At 36.5% G+C, this 14,132-nt stretch overlaps 1 protein-coding gene across 6 annotated transcripts in view; it reads right to left on the bottom strand.

Annotated features, from left to right (window-relative positions):
- Nucleotides 1–14,132, bottom strand: part of LOC139965699 (zinc finger homeobox protein 3-like) — a 205,032-nt gene that overhangs the window by 76,452 nt on the left and 114,448 nt on the right. For all 6 annotated transcript variants that reach the window (XM_071968327.1, XM_071968329.1, XM_071968333.1 and 3 more), the window contains one exon: nucleotides 13,879–13,927. The gene's annotated coding sequence lies outside the window, so the exon portion shown is untranslated. The remainder of the gene's footprint in view (nucleotides 1–13,878; nucleotides 13,928–14,132) is intronic.

Raw genomic sequence — 14,132 nt, 5'->3', positions numbered from 1 at the left:
AGGCTATCGTATATATACACAACTAAATGTATATATATACATATTTTTATAACTGTTTTTTATCAATATAAATGCATTGTCCTAAATTAATGTAAAATGTAGGTTCAATGGGGGAAAATGTTGTGGAAACAAAATAAATGGTCAATTTGTTTCTTGATGTAATAGTCTATCACATTTTAAGCAATTCATTCTGATTACTGCTGTATTGTAAGATAATACAAACAATGGGTATATGAAAATAAAATGCATAGAACAGGCCTAAAAACAACACAAGTTTTCAATCCGGTTAAGCAGCAATGCTTGAAAATGCTTATATATGATATAATAAATTATATAATAAGCAACACACAATGAAACTTTACTATCAAAACTTCTACTGTAAATCTTAATTTATGTTAATTTCTCTGACTTATCTGAACATAATTCTAACAGTGTGTACTTTTCTCATTTAATTGTGGCACGTGACTGGAGTGGAGGGTTTGGATGAAGGGGAGGGAAGCTAAGAGGTAAGGGTGGTTTTTATTTTTGCTTCTACCTAAGTTTCCATGGAAAATGCAAGATTATTTCATTCCATTTACATGTACCCATAGCTTTGTTACCATTACACCAGCTACAGATTCATGTTAAAGTAATATATAACCTGCCTTCCATCCTTCATGCCTCCCATCCATCCCTACCTTCCATCTCTCATCCCTGCCTGCCATCTCTCATCCCTACTTTCCATCTCTCATCCCTCCCTCCCTCCCTTCCATCCCTCCCTTCCATCCCTAGGTGCCTGGTTTGTTCTTTCTATGTATTCATTCTGCTACAAACTGACCTACATACATTTTTTTTAATGCTTGATACAATAAATTTCAATTTCCAATTAGATCAATATTTAATTTTTTTTTTTGACCGCTGTAATTTAGTAATCTCAAGCCGTTTAAATTGCTGCATAAATTAAAGGCTTCATGGTGATTAAACCCAACTAATTCAAACACACAATGTTCACACCAGCTATAATGTACTACTCTGTATGTGACAAGTACTTATTTCTTTTGAATGTTTCTTCCCTGTCACATTCATACTGATAATGTATATTATGACAGCAATGTTGTTTCTAATACCAAGTGACCAAAGTAATGCACTCCTACACAATGTCTAAGAGACTTTCCTATCATATGAATCATATCATAAAATATCAATTTTGTACAATATCTCCGCTACTCGTATGGAGAGACCATATTAAGTGAAGAACTCCTTACAGTACTGACAAACCCACATTTGTACAGACCATGCAAACAGTATGGGTGTAAACAAACCAATCAAATAATATACTAAGCTGTAGCAACAAGAGTCAGTTTTAATTAGCTGTTAACATGCTTTCAGTCACCTTAAGCCCTCTGCTGATCGGCAACTGAGGATATCTGCAATCATGTCTTTCTTATAGAGAAATAGCACCCTCTATTTTTAGCCCACAGCATACACTGGGAATGGCAGCCTTACAGGCAACTACAGTTACCAAATTTTGACCACATCATGACTAACTAATTGAATTTTGCAGAGTAAATTTCAAGGGTATTGCTTTTTTTGTTTGGTCAAAATATTGAAACACTTAAGGTTCTTTATACAGAATATGTGTAAATATTTATCTATGTGACCATATTGCATAACAGTTTGCATTTTATTAGGATTCATGTATCAAAGGTGGAATGGGGGTGGGGAAGGATATAGGGAAGAGATGGAAAGGGCATCACTAACATGTTTTAATAGGGAAAACAAAAGCCAGTACAACTAGTGCAAGACAATTTCCTCCATCATCCCAGCTTCCAAACATACACATCATTACCATTCATCGATTAATCTGCTTTCTTTGTAAAGGGCCTTTAGCAGTGACTTTTGTCTACTGATTTGGCGCTATATAAGTCTCATTTATTATTATTATTATCCCCCACCCCCCTTCCAATTCATCCCCTCCCCTCCCATACACATACATCCCTTCCCATTCATCCCCTTTCCACACACACACCCTTTCGCATTCGCATTCCTCCCCCTCCCATGCACATCCACTTCCTATTCATCCCCCTCTTACACACCCCTTCCCATTCATCCGCCTCCTCTAAGTAATGCCTAATCTTCCTCAATTTTTCATTGCTACAAAATTCCAAGAATGATGCCAAGTCATCTCTACACCAATAAACAGGCTGATGTGGCCTATTAGAAGGACGGTTATTCTGAGCCACCACTTTGAAATACAGGGTTCGACTTATTGACCCTCCAAAAACAAATTGTTAAGTCAATTTCATCACCCAAAGTCCTGGAGAAAAGTTTTCCTTTCCCTTGGAATTGAATGACTATCGGGCAAACAATAACCGTGAAATTCCACAGATGCGAAAGTTTAGAATACAGTTTGAAGAAATTAAAATTTGATAACAACCAATTTTCTACCTGTGATCAATCACACTGTTTTACATTACAAAACTGGTTTACATTACAAAAGTCTCTGGCCAGACCGAAAGTGATACAACCAACGGAATTACTTGCGCAGAGGAAGCAAAATAAAATAAAATATAAAGTGCCAAAATTGACCATCATTTCTTTCTCTGTCTTCCCTGAAGTTAAACAACTCCAAAGAGTAGCGACGTGGGTCTAAAATATTCATAACTTCAATATGCATGAATTATGGGCCAAGTTCAAGCAATGTCTCCAGCCTCCTCCTGTGCATACATGGGCCTCAATGGGTAATCGCTGATGGCAACAATATCCACGCCTGTTGATTGGTTACTTTTTATTACTTTTCATATAAGTCTTGCAATAAGACTTTTCTTCTTTTTCAAAGCATGCTTAAACACTTCTTTCCTTTTTGCTTTCGTGAGAGGCCTCGCCCTTGTGATGGAAACAAGCCAGAACCGATTTTTTTTTTTCTTCACCCACCACGTGATATCCCAACCGAGAGGATGTATTTGTGCCGTGGAGTAAAGCAGTTATACACGTTGATAATTAGACTGGAGAAAGACGATACCATTCGCTACCCTGGACAGTCAGTTTGTTTTATTAAATTTTGAAATGCAGCAACGAATGTTAAGTCCATAGAGCTCAACGACCAAGTGTGAAGTCATTAGCCTCTCACCAAGAGAAACCCTTTCCGAACCTCACCGCCAAATGTAATAAAATGAGTAGAAAATAGTTTTGCAGTCAACGGGCTAAAATCCGATACTACTAAAAGGGGCCTCCTGCCTCCCCTCGTTTCTTTTATTTTATCTTTATAAAATGCTCCGATGCAATGTATACAATCACATTTCTATGCTTAGCTGCATCCTTAAGCGCTTGAGTTTTTGGTTAATGAACAGAGAAATGAAAGAAGTGACATTTGAAGAGGAATACTGGATTGCATTCTTCATTTACATACTCAAGAAACACTTCTCCTCGGCAGAGTGGCTAAGCCAAGAGATTTTCTCCGCAAATCAATGGCGAGTATTGAAAATTTACCGTGTCACGGCCATGTGACGTCCTCCCGACGTAGTCGTCTTTCGCAAAAAGGCTCTGCGATTGCGTTCTTCTCGTTGATGATCAATTGATGTTGTTCGTTGGAGATGGTGAAGGTCACCATTAATTAAACAACATCTAAAACTGGGCGAAAGGATAATTCCATCCGGAAGCTAACGTATATATAGAGACTAGAGCAGTTTGTGTGCTTGGACACATTGTAACATCAACATAAATCTACCCAAGATGACAGTATGTATAATATATAGACACACTAACATAAACAACAAACACTGACCAGTATATTATATTTTTATCGTTCACACAAGATGTGCTTTCTTTATTCCTTTACACATAAATATGTGTATATATATTATGAAATAAAGAAAATTACTTAGTCTGTTTATTTGGAAGTTCACATTTTAATGTACAATGAAACGATTCAGCTGTAAATATTTACATATGAAATAACCTGCGTTTGCATGGATAATTAACCATGCCTTTATTAACTCAACTGATGGGTACCGTAAATACGGCCGTAATATTGTTTTATGTATTTTTTGGAAGCCGGTTACTCATTAGGTCTCCAAACTAACCTGTATTTCAATTGACATGTTTGTTTGTCATCCAGACTACAAAATCCATTGGACACAGTGCATATGGGGAAGGTTTATTGTTTCTATTCCTTCTTCAAATTTTGTAGATTTAAATGGTGGAAAACAGAAACCCTTTGCCGATCCAAGGATAGCATTTAAACGTTTTGTGATTATGTATGCTGGCCATGTACAATCCATATCCATTATGATTCACAGTATTATTACTGGGGGTTCATTTTGCTGCAATTATTATTAATTATATCATATATTGATTGTTGTTTGTAGCTATGTTAATTGGATTGATAGAAATGAACTTAAGCACTTTGAACTATTTACATCAATGCTTATTTTTAAGATGAGATCCTTCCATACTAACTTGACTAGTCAGTTGCTTTAGACACTGGGCATAAACATACATTAGCCAACTTCAGAATTTGAAAAAAAATGGGGGGGGGGCACTATGTAAAGATTGTCATTTTCTCAGTGAAATGAAGCATTTTTGGAACAAACTATCATCATTAGGTTGCAAATATGGGAGAATTGATTAATGGTTGATTTGGAAGATATATATCCTGGGTGCCAATTCCAAAGCAAGTAATACACTAGCGGGGAGGTTGAAGACAGTGCTCAACTCAAAGTTGGTTTAGATGTTCAAGAATCACTTAAATCTAAATCTGAGACAGAAATTCCTAAACAACTATACCTACAGAATTCAAGAGGGCAATAGTCCAGAATAGATGAATTTAATAGAAATTATGGATACATTTGTAACCATAGGTTCAACCTACTTGGCACAGCTAGATCAGGGCACACCTAATTTAATGTTCTAAAGTACAAAAGAAAATAATTTGTTTTACAATTAAATATTTAATTGAGTGAATCTGATGGGGAGTGGTGTATGCACAGGAGATACAGAGCCAGGTCAGGCCTAGGGGACAAGTACAATGACAATACACTATTCTTAATCCCATGTTTTACTGACACCCCTGCCCTTATTCCTTCAGACTCCTTAATTGACCTGTAGCATAGAAAACTTATTCCAGAACCCTACCCCCCCTTCTTGTCAAGCCTGCACCCAACAGGTGAACCCAACACCTGCACCCAACAATTACACCCAACTGGTACAGCCATAATCCCCATAGCCATGGTCTATAATAAGATGCAAACCATGGCTCCAATTGGTCATCATATCAAAACAGTGTTGTTTCGGCAATCACTCAAGTTGTATGTTTGGTCGAATTTGGCACAATCTGGTGGTGCCACATTCCACTACTAGTATGGGTAAGATTAGGAACCTTACAAGATACCTGCACTATTATTCAATACAATCCCCCCTTCATCCCCCCCCCCCAGAAAAAAATCATATCAAAAATTTACATGAACAATTTCACATCCAACAAAACTGAAGTTTCATATTTTAAGAAATTGATGGGATTTGATGGATAATTGTAAAAAAATAGAAAATTCTGCAGTTTAATATCCTTAAACATTCCATTGTATTTATTTCCCAAAGAAGAGTAACTTTCTTTCCTCCTCAAATACTACAAACTGACTTTACAAAGGTGAAATGGACTACCCGAAGAGCAAGCTGAAGAAACCAAAAATGTAACATTTTAGAGAAAAACGATATTTAAGTTAAGTTATTTACAAACCTTGAATTCTAGTTTGTTCAGGAAATTTCCAGTGATCTGCTCTTCCTATTCTTCACATTTTTTGTTTGTTTTTGTAATTCAGTAAATGTATTAAAATAGTACAAAATATGTTATATCCCCCTGAAACGTTGGTGGTTTCGCTCTTTTATTGCCAAGTTTCTGTTCAATGCCATTTATTTCCATCCGCCAAACCTCTCCTTAAATATATGAAAGTAGTTCATAAAACAAGTTAAGAATTTTATGCCGATTGGCAGTTATTAAGAAAATAGTGACTACTTTTTTGTCCAGCCTTGTGTTATTTTTCCATGTGTTTTTTTGGTTTTTTGGCAGTGGTATTTAAAGACAAATCGTCCTTACTACATCACGGTTTGCACTTTGATTTTCAACGAGAGTTATAAAATGGCTGCAAAAATAGCTTTCATTTTGCGTAGGCAATTAAGCCTGCACCACTGTAAAGATATTAAGTAGAGTAACAACAGGTTACAAAGTGCCCTTAAACAAGTCAAGAAGTTTGAGCAAATCTATGATTATTGTCTGGGAAATGTTTACTCAAGGTCAATATCAAGGTCATAATCATCGCAACATTACAAGGAGTATTTCTACCAATCAAGTGATAGAGCAGTCGTTATTTTCTTCCAAGTATGGCCTTCAAAACCAAAAGAATTGTGTTTTGTGGTCGATTAACATTTGATTCCTCGTCTTTTGTGTGATAGTGCTTTCAAGAGGACACTGAGTAGGGAAACTGGAACATTAGTACATTGAAGGCATACAGATTTTCTAGGTTGTGGCAACGAAAAGTACATGAAACATTCATGACTCAGTATTTTCAATTTCTGGCAGAAATAGCAACTGCTCGATAAATATCACTTTTCGATAGCTCAGGTATATATAAATATTTTTTCATCTATCTTCTGTTGGTGAATTGATTTCTTCAAGCAAACAGTTTTATATGTTCTGAGAAATTAGTAAACATGAGGGCAGGTGTAAAATTTTTTTTTTTTAAATCCACACATTAATGCCTACCAGATCTGACCAAAATTCAATTCTGGATGTTTGATGTTAGTGTTATGCTGCATATCAAACATACCCTGTTCTGTCAGACATACCAAGGTATGTATATTTGTGATAGAGGATTTCCTCTCTTGATATAAAAGAGCTTCCAGTGAACAAAAGTTTTCATTTTATCAGTGATTTGGAATTCCAATCTCTTGTTCACACATTTCATATCCTTTATATATTTATTATCCCAATCTGTGGCTCAGTTAATGCAATGTCCACGCACCACCTTAAAACTCTACCATATGTAAGTGAATTTAAAGTTATATATCAGAGGGGGCAGCAAGCAAGAATTACATACAGGTTCAAGAACAATCTTGAGCTTTCTTTTATCAAGAGAGCAAATAAAGTTGTATAAGATGGAGCTTACAACACATGGCATCTCTCTCCTTCTCACCACAAGTCCCCCCCCCCACCCCCACTTCCATCCAGGTCACTCCCCAGATCAGGTGACAGTCCCAGTCCCAGTAACAAGTCCCAGTAACAAGTCCCAGTAACAAGTAAGATTTTCAAGAAAAATTAATATCTTGATTAAAAAGATGGGAACTCTGTTTCATCTTTAAAGATGACAAGTTACTAATATTCAATGTTATCAAAGTCTATCAGTCTGGAAGACAAAACAAATAATTATTTTGCCCTTTTTTTTTTTCCTGTTTGCAAGCGTTTGAAAATTCCTTAGGTACAGTATCCCTTAATTTGTTCAGATAAAACAAATATTTAACAAAAATGAAGACAAATAATTAATGAAATTTCACACTACTCTACAACTGGCCAACAATTTGATGTCAACTGCCATTACACTCTCTATAAAATTGATCAAAATTCTCACAAAATGTGAAAATAATATTTTTCAGGATTGTTCTCAGTTTAACTGAACTCAGTTATGAAATTTGCTTTTAAATTAAATTACTGAAAAACCCATTGCCTTTGTTCTCCAGATTTCCAGCTTTTCAATTTGATATTAATTAGTAAATTTACACACATTCCAATTTTTTCTTTCTTAATTGCTAGTACAATATTTGCCAGTAGGATTTCCCAGGCAAGTCGTTCAGCAGCTGTTGCTATATCAAAACAAGAATAGAAAAAAACAACCAATATTGTGCTAGCTGCTGTTTAATACCTTTCTGTCCAGCTCAGCTATTTCTCCACTTCATGACTGCTCAAGAACGGACAATTGACACTGCTCTAAGGTCACCAGACAAATTCAAAACAATATGCGAAAGGAATTAAGTACCACACTCCTGGATATGTACGATCAATGCAAACTCAAAACAGGACAATACAAGGTGGGCGCCTCAGTCAATGGATCCTAAAACAATCACACACATAAAAAAAAACAGAAAAAACCCACTGGTCCTTCAGGTGAGAGGGAAAAACAAGAAAACAAAGAGAGACTAAAGGTTGAAGAATGTGAGGAACACTATATGATCAGATGCTGGACAAAATTAGGCCAAGGTGAATGTCAGGGACAGCCAGGACAGTTCAGTCAAGTTTGAGATATAAATAGATAAAGGGGAGGGCATTACTTTTATCTGTGAAAGTGAAGGGTATTAAGTAGTCTGTGGCTATTTCATTGAAACAGAAAGCTGAATGCAATCGAATGGCTTGTACTAAAGCTGGTATCAGACTAGTACTGTGGTTTTGTTGAATAAAATGAACAGAGAGAGGGCCTTTGGTGTAATGTTTTCAGCTTCAAAGTTTTTTGTTTTTTAAAGGATTGCCTGCACTATAAAAGGGATGAAAAAATTGCTGGTAGTGATTCAAAAGTGGAGGAAAATGAGCAAAAAACTCAAACTAAAAACAGTGAGGGTTTTTGAAAACCTCTTAATTTTAAATAAGTGGAGGCCATCTATCATCCGTCTCTCTCCGAAAGTCAAATTTGCTGATAATGAGATTTTGAAAATCATCGAGTTTAGTCACACTGAGCTATATATCCAGACTTTTCGATGAAACCTACAAATATGTAACAATATTTATGAAACGAACGTTTGTACGCTCCTGTGTTAAGCAAACGGAGTTCTCCAGTCACGCGCAAAATTAATTGAGGGCGCTGTCATATATCGGTTCCATCTAGTTCTAGTTCTGAGATCTTTTGAAACTTTAAATTTTTAATGTTCCATGAAAAACAAATTGTTTTTAAGCGTCTGAACTTGCGTTTTCTAAAGCACTTTTGTCATTCGGCCCACAACCGCACAATTGTAACCTTGAACTATTCATCATTCATGCGTGTCTGTCATTTCATCTGTTGCGTTCGCATCCTGATGAGCGTTTTCCCGCTATCGTGATACTTTGATTCAGAGATATGGAGTAATCAATGATGTCATCAACAACCGAACAATATTTTGTTCCTCTTATGCATGCTCGCAAATGCTTTTAACAATCATAATTAAACTTGATAATCCTCGCGTAACGATGTCACCATTTTCGATTACCACTAAAAACCATGCCTTGTAGAAGTAGTTACCAAACATCCCAATTTATTGCATATTTAAATCTTCCCTTCTCTCCCCTCCTTCTTCCATTTCGGCAAATAATTTTTGTCAATAATTGTATCGTGTTTGCCTTATAGTTTGTTCAAAGTATGAAACTATGCATAACTGATAATGCTCAGACAAATCAACAGGTATTTTGTATTTTCACTCTTAAGAGCATCTGATTGGGTCTGCTCAAATAACCTCTCTAGACATGATAATACAGTCTAGCACAATTAACCTATATATCTTGCTTGTTGCCTTATGCTCTCTCATACACACATCTCTCATGCACACACAAAAACACAAAAAAGCCCTCTAAATCTGTTACAGAATCTGTTCACTTTGAAAACAAAAATCAACATTTACGATAGGGGGTCTGTTACAACATCCTATCATATGAATCCCAAGCCTAGCCTTCTTTGTGGGTATATGTATATGTATGCAAATCAAGACTCAAGTTTTAACTACCGTCAATTCGTAAGAACATCCATCTTTTGCTCTTTTTTTCCCCGGAAAAAAGGGCTTTTTGCAACGTTTTAATCCAACAGCACACTTTGTAGATGAGAGAACAGTTCTCTCTCAACACTGTGATGAAAACCAACTGTTTTACTGTCACACAAACACAGCAAATTGCTTTAAATTTATATTTTACCATCTAAGCTTATTGTTTCCTATTACAATACTCCCGAATCTCTTTGCAATGTGGTTGTTTCTCTTCTGCTTTAGGCAAAACTTGGGCACGGCAATTGCTTTCGAATTCCAGGGATTTTTTGTTAATTGGTCTAAAAATTTCTTTCTGTGTGCCCTTAAGGATATCAATTAGGGTTTATCATTAAGAAAAATCACAACTTGGGGTCAAAGGTCAAAATAGTCACAATAGTCAAAATAGTCAAAGGTCAAAATAGTCACAATGTGACTTTGTTCTTCACAGCATTCTTTGTACAGCATTTTGTACAGGTACCAGTTGTGCGACGTCTACATGTTAAGGTGTTGCCTGCCCCGACCTTGTTATCCGTAGTAATTTAACTCAGTTGGTTGTAAACGCAGGAGTGCTGAATCCATTCTGTCTGTTTAAAGCAGCTGTTCTGAGTTCAGTTTGTTAACTTTCTGGAGTACGTGCTTTATACTTAAAATTGACTTGTTCATTAACTTAATTGACTCGCCAAGTTTCACTTCAAACAGTGAATTAAAACCCTCAACTTTTTAGAAATTTACCATCTTGTTATTTATAATCTGTGTTCTTAATGCTACTATGACTCAAAGTATCTGGACTACAAAATGTTCAGGATTGAATCAAGTTCTTAAAGTACCTACTCTTGAACCTTCACTTGGTTGAAATACTCAACAAGAAAAATACCGTAGTATTTTGATCACATGTTATCTTATTTTCGAGTAAGAGCTGATAGGATTTGGGAAAATTGCCAACCAAACTCAAAGAAGCTGCTTTTAAGTGATGAAGTACCCCATTGAAAAGACAAAAGTCTCTCTCATTTAATGAGAAAAGGAGCAATTAACAATTAACATTCCTGATTTACTTGCCCTGAGGTACAAACTGACAAGTTTTATAGCTTAATAGGTTCTGTACGCAGAATCTCGGTGGAAAGAACAGACATCAATGCAACTTTTAACAGTTATCGTTATCCAAGGTCAATGGCAGTGCAGGCATCAAATAGTAATTTTTTTCTTCATATTGTTAGCCTTAGCATGCATTTTATCTATATACAAATAATAGAGGCAGATTTTCCTTCAGTTCAAATTTCCACCAAACAGTCAAGCTTACATTAATGCTTAACACCTATATGACTCACAAGTTAATTCGGGCAGTTACGTGCATATGTTCCTTGATACTCTGATCGATCAAGAACGGAAACATTCCTTCGTGGTAAAACATAATGAATGGTTAACCAGAAACTGCAGCAAACATGGCAACTTTTCACACCCTTCTAGTCACCTTGTGAAGAATATTTAGCAATGATTTACCATGTACAAACATGTGAAGGTTATGAACATTGTTATAAAGCATTAGGAAATGATACAGGGGCAATACTTGGCTTTTGAAGAATGAAGATCCAGGTATCGAAGGTATTCTGGAAGCAACAATCGCTGGGTTTCCAAATGTGCGGATTTTTCTGCACCTACAGTATCTGAAAGACAGATCTGAATGAGGCATTGTTTCTTCGCCATACCAACGTTTTATTACCTGGGGTAAATAATGAACGTATCTGGTGGCAGAAAAGGGAGTAACAATATCATCATCACCATAATGGCAACTAGGTTGCAAAGAAACTTGGCTTTCTGTATGATGTTTGATGATCAAAGGTGTACATTCAGCTGAGCACATCTGCAACTATTGAAACCAACATTCCCGGAGTATATCACAACACAAGCAGAAATCAACATTGAACAGGATTCTATTAACAAGACACTAACTTGTAGAGAACGGTGCACTGATGAGATCACAGACATTCTATTGGTTTGTTCCATTTCCAAGAGTAAGGCAATAAATTACCCTCAAAGACGTAGTGTAGTGTAGCTATAAGGGTGGTAGAAGGGGAGGAAGGGTTATCATGGGATGGGTGGGGCAGTGTGACATATGGACGTCTGCCTGTACATGGCAGTACCTCTATTCATCACAGCACCCAAAGTTCTACTTTGTACATAAGGCTGTTACACCATGGTGTTCATGCATACAAATCGAAGTGTATGTTTTATATAGTACAGTTGGTTACACATATGGTCATAGCATATTAATCATAGCATATTAAACCATAGCATATGGCACCTCCCTCATCCCATCTATAAAGCTGGTAGCCTCAGAAATATTCAACAGTATTCCCTAAAAGTATGCGTTATATGCATGTACTGTAGTCTGGAAAAACAATGAAGTAACGTTTTTGAAAACTGAAGAGATCTTTGCCTTTTTTTGACATTCCATCATCTTACAAAAACTAAGCAAACATACTTGGAAGGCTTTCTTAAGCTGTTTTTTTAGATGATTCTGGACACATTTCTGGAGGCTGCTACAGTATGCGATGCCAAAATCCCCTAAACTACTTAAACTCATTGGCATGTCGATAGTTTCCTTTCAAAACAAACAAACTAAATGTAACAATCTGAAAGTTTCCTAGCTTGCATTCTGCCTGCAGGGTACACTAACATGAAAACCTTTCCGGGGAGGGAGGAAATGTTGATCGAATCGATTCAAATAAAGCAGCGATAACTATTAAAATTGCTGACTCAAAGCAAATGGAGAAGATCTTAAGTGCGTGCATAGCTATATATCAGCAGTGGCAAATCGTTCTTTTACAATATGTTCATGATTCCTGTGTGCAAGCTCTGATGACTAAAAATAACACATCTTTTTCAAGTACCTGAAATCATCTTTTGTAGTCAAGTGTAGTTCCGGCAGATTTTGGTGTAATGAAAAAAGTTGTGGCATAACAATGAACTTGGAGGCCCTGGGGCCAAGAATTAGATGGGCCCCAAAACCAAAGTGACTGCTAGCACAGTGAGCAACCATTTGCTGTGGGACCAGCTTTTGCCTCTAACCATGGTCCTTCCCCTCACCACCCCCTTTTCCTTTTGAATGTCAGTTGTGCTGTATATGCACCATTTTGGTTTGTTACATTCCAAAGGCCCCAACAGCTCTGGGCTTGCTCTCTTTCAACCCTCTGACATTACACCAATTCACAACATTCAATTCACAAATTGATGCATCTATAAACTTCTGAGTTATTAATTATAAATTTGCATACATTAATAATTTTACGATTGGGTTAAAAGGTAGTCTGAAATATCTCCAGTAAATAGCAACCAGTTAACCACAAGTTTTTCCTCTTAGTGTTCTTGTCGGAATCATTGAATTATAACTAACGGTTCTTTTCCTTCCTATTTCGTTTCATATTTGTGTCTAACTGAAAGCTTCAGTTCAAACCTGGCGATTTCCAAAAAGGAAGAATAAAAAGATTACTGGTGTCTATTATTATCGGTAGTGGCAAACATAAATCCTTTCAGTTGGTAACACAGCCAAAGGCAAATAAAATAACATTATTATATCAGTACAGATGCACACACAGTGGTGTAACCATGTGGTTTGGTGGAGAGGGATGGGCAGAGAAGGGTGTGAAGAGCCCCTTATGAATGCTTACATAGTTTAGCGTGAGAAAATAAATCCAAAATACATTCCTGAAACTTCATAGAGATATTTTCCTGATAAGTTATATTACAGGTGAAATTGAGATTATTTTTGCAGTGTGTGGTCATTGCAACATCTCAATGTTCCTTTGTCCTTATACTGGCAATTATTAATCCCATACATTGAGGAAGGGAGGGGGGGGGGGAACAATTGGTCCTGAGTACCAATGAATGCACCCTGCCCCAGGTTTAAGTCAAATCTGAGCTACCCCTTCCCACCCCCTCCCCCACTGTGCCATATGACAATCTTTGGATATATATATATGTCATTTTTTCGTACATGTATAAACATAGCTTTCATCAACGCACCACAGCAGCGTGGTTGGAAACTTACTAAATTTTCGAACTTCCTAGGCTGTCGAAGGTACTTACCTAGACCAGAATGCAAAAATGCATTGTGGTTTCGATGATGTAAAATGAGCAGTTGTCGAAGGTACTTACCTAGAAAATGATTAACTACAGATAACTTCCGGTCCTTTGAAAGATAAACCTGTAAAGAAAGTAGAAAAAATTGCACTATTAATGAGCTGGAAAAATAAGATGAGAAAAATATGAGAAACTGCCTAACACCCATTGCATATACCTAACCCCACGGAACGTATCATCGACTCAAATAGTTCGAATCTAACAGAATCTCAACACTGTGAATATTGGCTATGAAGCATTTATGGTACACAGAACCAAAAACTTTAAAT

This window comes from Apostichopus japonicus, chromosome 3 (assembly GCF_037975245.1).
Source record: "Apostichopus japonicus isolate 1M-3 chromosome 3, ASM3797524v1, whole genome shotgun sequence".
NCBI classification, from domain to species: domain Eukaryota; kingdom Metazoa; phylum Echinodermata; class Holothuroidea; order Aspidochirotida; family Stichopodidae; genus Apostichopus; species Apostichopus japonicus.
The sequence above is the reverse complement of the archived record's forward strand: the minus strand, read 5'-3'. Positions and strand labels throughout refer to the sequence as shown.